Source organism: Pithys albifrons, chromosome 1 (genome assembly GCF_047495875.1).
Source record: "Pithys albifrons albifrons isolate INPA30051 chromosome 1, PitAlb_v1, whole genome shotgun sequence".
NCBI classification, from domain to species: Eukaryota; Metazoa; Chordata; class Aves; order Passeriformes; family Thamnophilidae; genus Pithys; species Pithys albifrons.
The window spans coordinates 66,626,406-66,640,821 of record NC_092458.1 but is presented as its reverse complement, the minus strand read 5'-3'; the positions used below and the strand labels follow the sequence as shown (position 1 = coordinate 66,640,821).

Below are 14,416 nucleotides of genomic sequence, written 5' to 3'. Positions count from 1 at the left end.
TTTGACCCATGTGACTTGTTACTGGCCAAAGATACCTGCAGCGCCTCTTTTAGAGAGTCGTAATTAAATATTTTTGTGTGTTAAAAACTTGAATAGCTTACTATACATTTTGAACAAAAAGTAAAATCAGAAAAGTTATTTAGCAATTGGACATTCACTGCCCGGTTAAAAATTCTCATGAAGAGCCTTCTCTCTTAGGAAATATATATCCAGAGATGGGCTCTATTTACTGAAATCACAACAGCTGTCCCCAGTGAAACACAGGCAGTCACTCTATGGCCCTCCACTGCAGTAGACGAGCAAACACACATGTTTCTACAACTGACCCATCCCAGCGTCTGAACTGTTGTTGGGGCATAGACAAGCACCCTCGGCTGTGCTTTGCTGCAGAGGTGCTGGCCCAGGCCAGGGCCAGGCTGTTCCTGCTGGCAGCTGACATTGCCTCTAGTTGGTCCTCAGTGCTGCCAGTGCCCTTTGAACTTTTATGTATGGCCAGACTCCGCAAACGCAGATTGGGCAGGGCTCTCCCCATGTGGGTGTGCCCTTCCAGCCTGTGCAGTGGACGTTTTAGGTGAGGCACAGCGTGCACAGAACTGGCCCCACCGTTTAAGTCCTGAGGTCCATCTGCCACAGCCGAGCAAGCTTGGACAGTGACAGGGAAGTCCTCGGGACTGTCACAGCACCCGGTACTAACCGGGGCTGACCCTGCTAAGCATCCGAGATGTGACGGGATGGGATGGCAGGGAGGCATTGAACTGCCAGGGGATGGTCCCACTGAGACTGGAACTCAGGTCCTCGGGATTTGGAGTCCAGAGTGCTCTCCATTATACCACGAGACTGCCTCCCCCTTTTAGCTTAAACCATTGATAAACACCATATAAACTAACCCCACCATCTTTTCTGAAACTGATGTCATCACCCTCCCACCACCTCTCTGCCAGCAGAGCTGTGGAAGAAACAGATAGTGGATTACAACATGCAGATTCAAGAAAAAAATAAAATCCCACTGCCAGCAAAAAGGCATAATTATTAAAAATAAATAAATAAATTAACCCCCCCAATCCCTGCCCCTCCTCCCAAAATACTAATAAATTAAAAAAAACCCAAACAACAAAAACAATAAAAAAAACAAACCAAGATTTCTGTACGTTCACACTGTTGTCTGCTTTCTTCACTGCTGTGCTGTACTTGGGGCAAGCCCATTCCATGCCTGAGGAATCACTCACCAGGATTTGTACTGATCATATACTGTGGCTGCCTAATTATCAGTTTAAAGACTTTTTACTATGTTCCCAGTGCAAAATATCAACCTGTTCACAAAGTCCACAAACACAGGATTTGTGGTCTGAGCAACAGTTGGGATGGCAGGCGAGGTCTAAATTTCATTGATGTAAAGCACTATACCCCTGAAATCCACAATACTGGAGCACTCTCGTTTATAGCAGCCTACTTCAACACTTTCTGCATCCCTTGTATTATTTGCTGTTTCTCTTATCACAGCAAATCACCAGCTTCACAGGATGGTAACAACTCAGGAAAGCTGCAAACAGGAAAAATAGCCAGAATTATAACAAATATGGAGTGGGTAAAAGAGCCAGCCAGGCCTGTTATTCAAGTCATGTAATTCCCTAGAAAATAATTCTCCCAGGACTTCATTAAACCAGTCAAATAGTGCAGGTGGTGCCCTGCTTTCAGTTTTAAAATACAATCCACTTGGGAAATGAGCAAGACTGGACATCCAACTGTGCAAATTTTTATTTTAGTTTTTTAAGTGGAGTGTGCCTGAGAGTGATTTTTAGACTGAAAAAGACAGCCTTATCCTTAGGCCTTCTCTAGTTCTGATTTATTGATTGAACTAACATTCTCTGGAGAAGACTTTTACAAAAGCCTAAGGTGTCAGGCTTTATACCTACATCAGATTTCACAATGTTTATTCCTTCTGTCTGAATGGGCTCTGTCAAAAAAACCCAAACAAACTCCAAGCAAACTAGAATTGTAGCAATAACTTAGCCTTTTTACTAGGGTTGTCTTTATATAAGTCACAAATAAGTAGCACTACTTCCAGTTTGAAGTTAATAGAAATATGCATTTTGCAATTCATGTTCTCAGAGATTTAAGTGTTCTATTTCTAAATTATGTCATTAAAATCCTACAGATTTAGAGCCCATTAACTGACTGTTCAAAATTTTACAAAAACCCTGAGTATACCCCAGAAGCAAACAACTATCTAAAATAACCAGCTTACCAACTAACCTTTAAAAATTACCTTTAATATACCACAATTTCTCATTTTGTTTACAACTGCCTATGCAATTTTCTCAATCAAAAACAAATGTCAAAAGAACAGTCTTAGATGAATGACACCCTTGTTCCTTTGCTGGACTCCGGTGTCCCATAATGGCTGGGATGCAAATCTCAGTTCTGTTCCTAACAACTCCCTGTGCCAGAATGGATATATTCACACTGAGATCTATCTAATCACTGAATCAGTGGTTAATTTCTACTGTGTAGTTTAACTGCAAGTGAAAAACTGTCCACCTGTATTTCCACTTGATTATAGGCTACTAGGTGCTGGTTGCCTCTCCTCATTCCAGAAGGCTCAAAATTTTGCTGCCTTGTGGCAGCACAGAAATGACTCAGTAAATCCCTCTGCAGTGTGGAAAGGGAGAGTATGGAAAAAAATTCTAACAGCTATGGTGAAGCTTTCATGTGACCCTAAATTCAGGCGGTCCTTTCCTGGTCAGTCAGAACTGACCTTGCAAGGCAACACATAACACAATACTGATCAATAACTCTGAACAACAGTACGGTCATCATCCTGATTTCAGGAAAGGTTGGCTTAATCTTAAAATGTCACAGGATTTCCAAAGTCTGTTCTCCAGTGTCAATGGCACCTGAGCACCTAAGCCAGCTAGGAAGGGTCCCACAATACCCAAATTCCCCTGCCTTATTCAAATGTCAGGGTTGTGAACAGGATCTCTGAGCAATCAGGACTGGATCGACATGGGCCCCAAGAGAGGGAACAGTGGTTACATCCATTGCTTAAAACCACATCATAACACCAATTAAACGTTAGTTCTTAGTTCCCAGTCCCGTATTGTTCACAGGACTTACAGCATAAGACCTGATAATTCATAACTGTTCTCAAAGCAAACTCCAGCTTGAATGGACAAATAAAAGATAGAAAAAACTAATAAAAAACATGAGAATAAATGGCTAGCAAACAGCACTAGAAGGGAAAAGTGTTATTCCCCATCTTCCAACAACCATGACCTAGCTCATTAGATACAACCTCTGCTTTAATATTAAAGCCATACAGCAAACACGTGAAGCAGTACTAGCAACGTGTACTGACTTTACAATATCCATGTTAATTACACTGGTATCTGAGGGCTGCACTGCCTTCAAACCCCAAACCTCAATTCAATCCTAGTCCAAGTTTATGAGACAGTAATCCTGTTAAGACTTTTCCTCTTTTGAAATTGCAAACAAATGCAAATGTTGTCAAAAACTAGCACCTGGTAGCTCAATGCCAAGATAAAAAAAAAATCTACCAGAGATGAACAGGGCACAGCAATTAGCATGGGGCAGTTTTCTGCTAAAGCTGCAGCCACAGTCATTGCATGCCAATTACCCAATACACCTATTTTTTCATGCTGAGGAACCCTTTCATGTGTTTTTAAGCTGTTCAGCAGAGCAACTGGAATTTTTATATTCAAACTAAATAATATTGTGCCTGAATGGTGAGTTTGTTCCACTTAACCACAACCAGGCAATGCTGGGTTTGCAGTAAAACCACCCCTCCACAGATTATTTTTTTGCCTCTGTGCTAACCTTTTTGTTCCATCAAAGGAATGCCCTCACAAGTAAGGTCTCAGTCCTACATCAGGTTATGATGGCATTATCACTGCAAAGGCACCAGGTCAACAGTTCTCTTTCTCCACCTCAGGGGTGAGGGTTTTAACTCTCAATTCCTTAAACAAATGTGCACATGCATTCCCCTTGCTGAGTATTTTCACAGTACAGCATTTTTCAAGGATGCAAAATGAAACTCTACTTAAATCTGACGAATAAGCGTGTTTGGGAGAAGAGGACTGTAAGTTGTGTTTGGTATTTGTAGAGTGCTGTGTTTCCATGGCAACTGGGGGGGCTACAGGCTTTAATTACCATTGCAACATTAAGGGTCTCCACTGTACATGAGGGTGCGAGACATGCTGCCAGCTGGGGAGACCGGCAGGAGGAATGTCTGCACTGCACTCTCTGCCCCATGGCTGCCTGCAGAGGTTTGTAGGGTCCAAGCAACCATCACACCAGGGAACAAAGTGATGTACAGAATGGGGAAACCGAGGGGAAGCACAAGACTGACCATTCTCAGGCGAGATGATGGATGACATCCATCTCCCCAAACCACTAACTCGAAAACAGGGATGCTCAACATCAAGGTATGACATGAAGAAATAGAGGGATGTAGTGCCCAGTGATAAAACAAGTGGCCAGAAGGTTTTGCTCAAATATGTAAAGATCATCCTGCAGCCATCTTCTATGGCACAAATGGAATGGCTTCTATTTTGGGACCAGGAGATTAAAATAGCTTTACTTTAGTCAAATTGGTCTCAAATGAGACAGGGAAGATGAGGACTGTGACTGTATGGAGGTCACTGCAATGAAATATCCATTCTTTATGGCTAATACAGAGCTACATCCAATAAATCATCTCAGAATAGAAGAAAAGGAGACAAGAGTATGAATATTTAACGAAGATACAACTACACATCTACAGATTAAATTTTACATATTCCTACTGAACAAGAGGAGTGCTGAAAAAGGAGGAAGTAGGACACACAAGCCAAGTCAGATGAGCATTGCCAGGTTTGGATGGCTGGTCAGCTCTCCTGGGCTGCAGTCAGCACAAACCCCACAGGAGAAGAACAAACTTGAACTTGCACTCTCTCCTCTGCAGGCACGGCAGCCACTGCTGCCCACCCTAATCGAAGTGTCACTCCAAAGTACTTCCCTTCTCCGCCATCCTGTTTCACAAGAGAGGCGGGAGCTGCCTTTACAATTTGCGAGATCCATTTTCTGTAGTACGTTAAATTTTGTGCAAAGTGGTAAGAGAAGTGCCTCTTTCTAGGGGCTAACCCTCCTTGGTGTCAGAAGCCACCACACCACTGGAACCCCCAAATATGGGACAAGCATCTGGGAAATCAAGATGCACCCAGGTCTCTCAACAGCTGAGCAGGTTAGCAACTTTTAGGCCTAAACATATAAAAAAAATCTGCAAGAAACTTCCTTCAAGTTTCTAAACCCATTTCCAGGTTTTTGCAGCAGTGAAAAAAATAAATAAAAAGAAACATAATTAAATGAAAGCGAAAATCAGGCACACTTACTTGTCAGGAGACCCGAAGGCAAATTTCCTTCCTAGTGCAAAGAAAGTTAAGGAAAGCAGTATCTAATTATACCTGTGTGTAACAAGTGGGCTTTTATATCCAGTGAAACCAAAAAGAGTACCCCAATAGCAAAAAATCCACGACAAGGAGAAAATTAGTGAAGCTTTCTTCTCACTGATGGAGCAGAAGAGAAAGGCAAGAAATAGTAAAACATTTGCTTATCTGCCATGGATATTTTCCTGCCGTGCAATCTGTCCACCAGCCCTTGCCATATGTGCCACGCTTTCTGTTCAGAGAGATGAAGGCAGCAGAAGGCTGTCCATCAAGATGCTAAACCTTCTGGAAAGCCCTCCCCTGTGCACTTTGCCCTGAAAAGGGGACTTCCCTGGATGAACAGAAAACACTTAACTAGATTAAACATGGCTTGTTCCTAGATATGCATAGAGAGAGTTTGATTTGATTAATTCTAACTTTAAGGAGCAGCAGCGATTCAAAGAAACCAAAGGAATCGGAGAGCTACGTTCTCTTTTTCTGCTCTTCTGTATAACTAACCAGTCCCCATCCCTACGGGTGTGCATGGAGGAAATTCAGGGAGACAGCACTGGGATTAATCACAAAATAGCTTTGATGACTGAGAGAAGCTGGGGGTGGAGGGGTGTAAAGGATAAAAGAACTTTCTGAATAGTTAAATTGCAGGACTTAACTATTTTCAGGGAAAAATGCCAGTCCATCTCTTCCTTCAAGCATATGCCACCTTGTGTATCTTGTTACAGCTGGTTTCCCCCCATCAAGCACAACTTGAGTGATGGTGGAAAGCTATTTTCAAAGGTAAACTGTGCTGTTACTAAGCAGTTTTTTTAGCTTAGCCACATCATGAAGAAAAATGAAGCTACCTCCTACTAAGCTGACAAAACCCCACCAATCTCTCTCAAAACAATCATTTCTAAGATCTGTGCGAGACAGAGCCAAGAAGACACTGTTTAGGGATAGCTCAGATAAATTATAAGCCCCACGCTGTCCCTGTCCTGCAGGAAAGGAGACAGAGTTCTCTGCAGCAGCAAGTGCCCATGGACTGCAAAGAACACACAACAACTCATGGCCAGAGGAAGAAACTTGAAAGTACAGGAGAAGGGAGTGCAGAGGATGAAGCCTTCAGCTTCAGCCTCCAGCCTCAACCTGCCAAACCCTGGCAGCTAAGGAGCATCACTTGGAGAGCTAAGGCAATTCCCTGAACTGGTCTGCCCCGCCTGGAGACTGCTTATTTTCTCCCTAATGAAAGAAAACAAGTATCAACACATCAGCACACTCTCTCAGAAAAAGTAAGAGCTGTCTTAAGCCTGTAGTCAAAGGAGTGTTTAACTCAGACTGCATACACAGAGGCCAAATTAGCCAGGAGACGCGCCTCGCCTGTGAGTAGTGATACTGCAGGCAGTGATTGTCTCAGCTCCACAGCCACCTCAGCGCTGGGCACACAGAAAAGGCAGAGCATGACTTGGCCTCGTGTTCTTTTATATTTGTACAAAATACCCCCATATTATTTTGTAGGATGCTTTTCAGAAAATAAAACCTTTGAATTGAAACTTTCTGCTTGTGCTCCCTGTCACACCTCAGCAGATGCACTCTGTACAGATATAGAAAATAAAAATGGCTCAACACATCACCAGAATTTACATACCAAGAACATGTCAGATCTAGAAGTTGTAGTCTTAAAATATACAAATACTATCTTAAATAAAACCCATTTAAATACTTTGTATGTAAACAGACATTTACATACACAGTAGACTAGTGCTTTTTCTGGGGCCTCCAGACAGGATTCAGACAGGAAAATGGACACTGAGTTGACTATGTAAAATCAAGTCTGGTTACAAATATTTGACAGAGACAAAGAATATGGGAGCAAAGACTGAATTTGTTTTCAGTCACACTATAAGAATCATATTCTCCACTTCAGCCCTTTTAATTACACAGCCACCAAGAAGGAGTTGGGACAACATCTGTTGAATGAAAAAAAACCCAAACATTTTTCCTAAAACTCTCTATCCCCTAACCAAGTTTGCCAGCTGTTTATTTCAATTACATTTCCTATTAGCTTGGCTGACTGCATGTTAAATACACACACGCACACACATATATATATATATAAAACCCCAGAATTTCACCACCTATTACATAGGGAGGCTCTTACAGTGCAGCTATTTATCTGCCTGAGATGCAAAGTTTGGCTGCTACAGCGTGTCCCCTGAATCCTGTTAGAGGTCTCAGAAAGAAACTACGTCAGTGCAAACACTGTTGGAAAACAATCGTTTAAGATTCAAGTGAAAATGTTGGCAAAGACGCACAGCAGCACACACAGAGCAGGCCAAGAGGTCCTGCTATGTATTCTCACATGAGTGACAGGGGCTAAATATTAAGCAGCAATCTCCTAACTCTCCCTTGCAGAATGAATAATGTGGAGGATGAAGAGCTGAACTGCTGCTACAGCATTTCTAGACACTTTCTTTGGTAGCCTCATTTTCTTTAAGAAAAAATAACATTCCTAAACAAAGGCAGACAAATGAAAACTATTACCTTCTAGGTGAGTAGTGCTAATCAAAATAAAAGCAAAGGAAAAAAATGACAGTAAAGACTAGTAGTGGCAGCACCTATGTGAAACATCAAACTGGTATAACAGATAATATATTAATAGAACTATAAATCAAGAAATAAACTAGAATAAACTTGCTCAATAAAAGAGAGTTAAGTCCTCACAGAAGGCTACCAGCAAACAGAGGGAACCCTCCTAAGTTTGCTAGGGTGGGGTGACATCAGGGCTCCAACTACTATGCTCATCTAGTGAACAAAAACTGAGTTGTTAAAAATACACAGGCCTAGAATTATGGAATTAAAAATGCATTTCAGTTCTTAGATACTAAATCACGAATTTGCAAAACATATACAAGACACTCACGACACCAGGCAATTCTGATTCACCACATTTTGGGAAGAGAGTGGGAAAGGAGCAATGTGCTGAAGAGCCCTATCAGGGAGGATGTTCAGATTCCTAACTTTAGGCACCACTTTTCTGTATCCATGGTCAAAATAGTTGCAGCAACAGAGGCCGATAGAAGCATGCTAGATTGGGAAGGAGCCAACCTCTTCCTGGTCCTCCTCCCTGTCCAATCTCTTCTCAGCACACTGAAATTTTGCATTTGAGATTCTGTGGGGGATGATACAATTTTCATTTCCTCATTTATTCTATGTAGTCAACCTTTAAGAACTAGCTTTTAAAATACCAGTCTTGCTTTGAAGGATATTATTTCATTAGCAGTGCTTTTGGAAAAAGGTCTTTAAGAGGCAGACGACTCACCCTCTGGAGTACCCATCTTCTTTGCACTCCTTAACCGCAATACCCATTTTCCCAAACCAAGCACTTCTCAACAAGTTAGGTTAGATTCACAGACATAAAAAATTCAAATTCTCTTTTATTTCTGTACTTCTTTTTTCACTCCCAACCCATGCTAAACACTTTCACATGTTTTATGCCAGATACTCAGATGAAACATGTTTTTAAACTTTATAAATATTTTTATTTTTTTAATTGCTATATTGCCCAAGAGCCAGAAACCATCACAGACAACACTCCTGCTGCACAGGGGGCTGTGCAAATGAACCCAGAGTATTATGGTGTCTCCAAGATAAGGACTCACATTCCCATTGGATGTATTTCTTTTTCACAAAAAAGGGTTCAGTGCTGTGCACAAAGACTATGAGATGCCAGAAATGCCACACAAATACCAGTGCTGCTGTAGACATCTGCCTACCTTTCATATGGAAGCACCAGCAGTAGAATCATAGAATTGACTGGGTTGGAAAAGACCTCTGAGATCATCAAGTCCAACCCTTGGTCCAACTCCAGTCCATTTACCAGATCATGGCACTCAGTGTCACGTCCAATCTCAGTTTAAAAACCTTCAGGGATGGGGAATCCACCACCTCTCTGGGCAGCCCATTCCAATGCCTGATTACTCTCCATGGAAATAATTTTTTTTTCTGATATCCAACTTAAATTTCCCCTGGCAGAGCTTAAGCCCATGCCCCCTTGTCCTATTGCTGAGTGCCTGGGAGAAGAGACCAGCCCCCACCTGGCTAGCACTTCCCTTCAGGTAGTTCTAGACAGTGATGAGGTCACCTCTGAGCCTCCTCTTCTCCAGGCTAAACAATCCCAGCTCCCTCAGCCTCTCCCCATAGGACTTGTGCTCCAGTCCCTTCACCAGCCTTGCTGCTCTTCTCTGGACCTGCTCCAGCACCTCAATATCTTTCCTGAACTAGGGGCCCAGAACTGAACACAGTACTCAAGGTGTGGCCTCACCAATGCAGAGTCCAGGGGAAGGATCACTGCCCTGGTCCTGCAGCTGTGTTGACAAGGCCAGGTTAGCATAATGCAATGGCACTAACACGCAGTGGAGTGTTTGGAAATAGCACACTTCCAAGCTTTTCTGCTCCTATCAGCAGCAATGGGATTCAAGGAATTACTAAGAAGTTCATGGGCAAACTGCCTGTTTGTAAAACGCGGATCTTGTAAGAAGTAACTCAAACTTACCACCAAGTTCAGAGCAGTCCAGTGGCTCACAGGAACAAGGTCTAGTGGGTCAGAGAGACAATGTCACAAGTCATCTTCACTTGGCAGAGTCACTAAAACACTAAGGAATATTCAGAAAACAAGGCCACACTTTATCCTGAGAAGGGTCCCTTCTGCATCAAGCTTGTAATGTAAGGAAGTATGAGGGAATCCCCACAAAAAACAAGTCTGCTCTATAGTTATTAGCTTCCAGATATACACAGGCATTTGGGTCAGAAAACCAGCTTTTCACACTTCTGTAAATAACTGTTTAATATTGCAATAAGAAATAGCCTTGATTTTCACTGAGTTTCACTAGAGAGTTAAAAATCTAATAATTTGAATTTGAACTAAGAGGAGGACAAACAGGGTAATTAAAAGCCTTTATCCTGTACTTCATATGCAATCTGAAAACCAGAAGTGCAGACAAGAACATGATGAAAGTTTCATTCAAAGGAGACATCTTACTTTAAAAGCAGCAGACAACTACAAGCAACACTGTCTCTTAATATCATTCATATGGGATGAGAACACACAAACAATAAGTATTATCCCAGGTAACTAGTCTGCCTCCATATACTGAGTGATCATAAATAAGATATAGGGAGGACAGTCATGAAAAGGCCATCCTAGCTGCAGAATTTTATGATTGAAAAGGCAAAGCCTTCCATGTAACTGAGAAGTTACACTAGAAAGCTTCTGCAATAATATAGCATGCTTTGGCTACAGGCAGCAATTTGCATCATTTCCCTTTGTAAACTTCAAGACTAGAAATTTATCAAATCAGATTTACTGCTTGTCTGTACAGACCAGTTTAACTGAACATTAAGTTTCAATACAGTTCAAGTCTGAACTGATATTTATTTTGCTGTTAATGTATGATGCGTAGCTTTACCTTTAACCAATCCTTACTACTAAATGGAATATAAGACAGAAAGGGTTTACAAAGACTCTTGGATTTGTTTTTCACTGAGTACATGAAAATAAATCACTGCACTTTTCCCACATCCAATTGAAGGTGTTTATTTCTGGATGCTGGATTCAGAGAACAGCACATTTGCTGAGGCTCTGGCTGGCTGGAGACCCATGTTTTCCACTGCCCTCCTGACTCCCTTCAGACTTGTAAATGTAACTGAGGAGATGCTTTGGGTTAGAGATTCCTAGCTAGCAGAAAACTGGAGGTCAAAGTATGCAATGAACTAGCTATAAAACCTTATCCCAAATAATTATTGTAAACGTTGATATACAATAGACTTCAGGTAAGAAAATAAACCAACAGAACCCACTGGACCTCACCAACAGTTTCAAACCTTCAACTAAAAAAATCTCCTAATAGCCAGACCTGATACTTTACTTGCTCTCCCATTTTTCTCTCCCTCTCCTTCCCCTCCTCAAATCCTGGAAAAACAGCAAAATGGGAATTATTCTTTGAGACAAACATTTCCACTTGGAAACATTAAGTGCAATTATTTAAAAATACCTATACAACAACAAGACCTGAAAGCAAACAGATTTAGTAAAAAAAGAAGGAACATAAGCCTGAATAATCTTCAGTTTCCCATTCTGTTTTTCAGAAGTGTATCATCCCTTTCTGATTTTTTAAAAGTCTTAATCAAAGGACTTATACTACTTAAAGTTTGCATGCATTGCACAGCACCCAGAAAAATGAGCAAGCTTTTTTTGCAAGGTGGTTATGAAGGCTACCTGGAAGTTTACCAAGGTTTCTGGAATGCCCAGTGGAAAAACCTTACAGATAACTGTACAACTACTACTCCATATGTATCCTAGGAGACCAAAGAGCTTTCGCATTGAAGAGCTTATTTCCCAGCCACCCTCTCAATACACATCTCATGCAATTATGAATAATACAAATAGCTGCGAGAAAGGAGGACACTGGTTTAAATTCAGCCAGAACATTCACTGACCTCTGCTTGTATCTGCATAAATGTTGCATCTTATTTCACTTCTTTCTCACCCGACTACAAAGATACTATGTAAGATATATATCATGGAATTCAAGAAGTGTGTTTCTAAACTTGAATTTTAACAACTATACAAAAAATCATTTTTTTAATGTTTAAAAATTCACATACAAATCATCACAAAGAGCCTTTGTATTCAGACAAGTGAAATCTAGATCCCTGACCATAACATTTTGCAAAGTATCAGCGTGCTGGAAACCACAGATCAGAGAACCAGACAACCTAGGAAAAATCCCCCAAAAGAGAAATTAAAAGAAAAAAAAATTGAACAAAAAGCACAAACCAGCTAATTCAAGAGAGACTCATTTTACACTTCATGTTTGAGTAGCCCATGCAATTGAAACAAGCCAAATCAAAAGGGAACTTCATTTCTTGTTTGCAATTCTAATCACAGGGTCTAACCTGCAGTTAAGTACCCAGTGCCCAGTCCCTGGAGAAGAACAGCCTTGAAATGCTGAGCAGAGCCTCGGAAACACCCTGGTATGATTCCTTGGTAGCTGGTACCCAGGACCTGTTACAAAACCTGCAACACAAAGCACGACAGCCACTTCCTTTCATCACCTTTATCGTTTGCATTGCTTACCCTTCCATCCCCGGGGAGGTCAGGAAGGAGCACAGCACACCTGCCCAAAATAAAGGAAAAGAAGAATATATTGTTGGCCTCCTGGAGGAGGGGATATCACATGACAGCAGGGAACTTCAAGGAAAAGGGTTGTAGGCATGCCAGTATACACAAATTAATTGACCAGTGGGTAATTAACACAGAAGCAATTCCTTCTATAACCACCAAGCAGCTCTCACGGTTTCATTTACTTAAAGCAGTAAATTAATCATCTAACCTTGCACAAATATGAGTGAAGCCCAAATAGCTGTGGCTCAGCAAGTACCAGCCAGGGCAAAAGGCAGAGTAAAAGATCTGCAGGCACTCTTACACCATGTCCTTCTCAAATCCTAAACCTAATATTAAAATTAACTGCAGGCTAAAATGTCGCCAGTAATTTCTCATGAATGCATAATGAACTTTGCTACTACATCCAGCACATCACAGTTTTGTAAGCACACCCGGCGAGCGTGTGCGGGGACCACACACACAGGAATACTTGCAGTAATTCCATGTGTATCGTGGCTTTATAACACATACAGATGTTTCAAGTCTCTCCATGTGCTACATGCTATAAATGTTATGTAAAGCAACACAACGTTTGCAAGGAAAACAAAAAATTCGATTATATAACATCTCCCACTCCTCTATTTAAGAAAATTCTGCTTTTTTGAAAAAGAAAATGAAAGTGAAATCTTGAAACTTCTCAAAACTGCGTACACTTCCTGAAAAAATCTCTATTTCTGTATAATATCTCAATACTAGAGATGTATTCAGTGCAGAAAGTCAGTTTTACATCTCTAGTTTTGTCAACTAACAAAGGAGCAGAAAAAAAACCTCCAACATTGTTTTCCATTCAAATTAACTAAGTTCCTGGCTTTTTGAACACTAGATAGACTGCATAGTTGCAGACTCAAATTACAAACTACTATCTTCCACAGCAGGTTTTATAAATCCAGTGTATTGGACTTTATTAACATCACTTGCAAATAGAATACTTTGGTATTATTTTTCCCGTATTCTTGACATAATACAAATTACATACTGGAGAGTTTACGGCCAGCTAAATGTGATCACCACCATTTCCCTCATGAGACCAACCTCTCCCTTCACTTAGTTCCATTAAGAGGACAAAAAGAAGTCCCAACTCAAACCTACAGACATCACAATAAATCAGTAGATAAGTATGATACACTGGCAAAGGGTTCAGCTTGAGGTGTTAGTGGATGCTTCAGAACACTTCAAGGTGGTCTTTATACTACTCTCCACTTGAGAAAACATGACTGCAAAACAAATTAACCATATGAAAAAGTACTGAAACTATTTTTCTTGACTTTCTTAGTTTGGTATGGTCTTAAACAAATAGGCTTGGATAAACAGTATAATGAAGAGGGCTGATGTCCTTCTGGTTCACAGGAGAGCTGCATGGCCTAGATGAGACATCACCCCTGCTGAGACCACCAGACCAGTTAAATGAATGGTCCAGTCAGAAGCAAGGCCCATTCTCTTCCTTCCCATCAGATAAAACCTGCGAAGGTATTTCAAAGATACAGAGAGCACTGTGGTAACTTCTGACCTCTGCTAGAGACACTTCCAATGGCACTAAAGTGACAATGTCAATGATACTTGGGCTAGGCTGGGGCATTTTTTCTGGGTTTTTACATTTACTTGTAACACACAATTTCAGATAGAGAACCAATAAAAACCAATCCTGCCTACAGCATTCCTCTGACAGCACACCAACACATGGACTTCCTTGTTGTTAATTAAAATGAAATCATGGCTGGAAATGGAATTTGCTAAGACACCAAGATATTTAACATGAGGATCTTAGCTGTATGACACA

At 41.1% G+C, this 14,416-nt stretch overlaps 1 protein-coding gene across 6 annotated transcripts in view; it reads right to left on the bottom strand.

Moving 5' to 3' along the window:
• LNX2 (ligand of numb-protein X 2) overlaps positions 1-14,416 on the bottom strand; it is a 61,124-nt gene that overhangs the window by 29,259 nt on the left and 17,449 nt on the right. The window contains exons 1-2 of one of the 6 annotated variants that reach the window (XM_071553423.1): positions 12,553-12,567; positions 9,970-10,069 (exon numbers count right to left, since the gene is read on the bottom strand). The exons of the other annotated variants lie outside the window; for them this stretch is intronic. The gene's annotated coding sequence lies outside the window, so the exon portion shown is untranslated. Of the gene's footprint in view, positions 1-9,969; positions 10,070-12,552; positions 12,568-14,416 lie in introns of those variants that run through there. 6 annotated transcript variants of the gene reach the window in all.